Genomic DNA, 1,124 nt, shown 5'->3' with positions numbered 1-1,124 from the left:
CAGGATGTAACTGGGACCCTGTGTACATAATTTCGCTCCACCACATGTACCACATGAGGTGCGAATGACAATAAAGAAACTCTGACTCTGACGTTGTGGGGTCTGCAGCCTCGGGGAGTCTCAGTCAGCCTGTAGGTGGCACTTCAACCCACATATTGACTCCACGCAGCTCAATGAACCTAATGTCCTCTGTGCTCTCACATCCACCCAAATCATCTGCCCCTGACCCAAACTGGAACAGCAGACTCTCTTCAGGAGGTTTCTGAAAAGTGCCCCCCACACAAATAAAGCAAGCGGTGGAGAGCGAGTGCTTCCAAAGGTGCAGAGGGCTGCAGGTGAAGGGTCGTTCACAGGGAACAGAGGTTTATTTCCATGTGAGCGTGCACAGGGAGTCAGCTGTGATTGTTGTCCAGTAGAATGGAGAAAACATGTCCTGCTCTCCAGCCTCACGCTGGACTCACGTGCAGCAGACGCCTATTTAAAGCAGCTGGGCCATACTTTAATGTATGTGGCTCCTGTTGCACCGTTTTTTCTTCCTTTCTGCAGATAAACCCACGTGAGCCGAGGCTGCTCGCGTTCTGATTGGCTGGCGTGTCGGCACGTGTACCAGTGACTCCCCCATCCGTTATGTAACGTGTAGTGGTGGAGCAGGAAGGGGAGGGACTGCTCCTGCTGTTTGCAGTCCATTCATACCACAAGCTGAGTCTAACAACGTTCACTCGGGTCTTTGGACGGATTCTTCTCATTGAAACGTTGCATCTTTTATCCAAACGACTTCTTCAGTCTGAGGAGCCGCAACAAACTCAGAACCTTCTCATAGTGGATCAACCAGTTTTCTGGTGACAGCCAGCTGTTCACATGCAAAAAGGGGAACATCAGCATAATGAGTGACGCTTACTATTCACAGAGGGCTGAGCGATGCAACGACAGCGTCCTTAGAGGGGGACAGTGGGGCATGAAGGCCTCGGCCCCGTTAAAACATGGACACGTTTGTTAAACAAGACAGAGTCGTCCGTCTCTTGGCTGTCACCAGCAAACTTATAACATGTTCCACCTGAGAGTCTTCTGTTATTCCATCCATCCATCCATCCAATCAACCAACCATCCTTCCATCATCCAACCAA

The sequence above is a fragment of the Nematolebias whitei genome, chromosome 7 (assembly GCF_014905685.2).
Source record: "Nematolebias whitei isolate Nwh7 chromosome 7, NemWhi1, whole genome shotgun sequence".
NCBI classification, from domain to species: domain Eukaryota; kingdom Metazoa; phylum Chordata; class Actinopteri; order Cyprinodontiformes; family Rivulidae; genus Nematolebias; species Nematolebias whitei.
Note: the sequence above shows the minus strand (reverse complement) of the source record.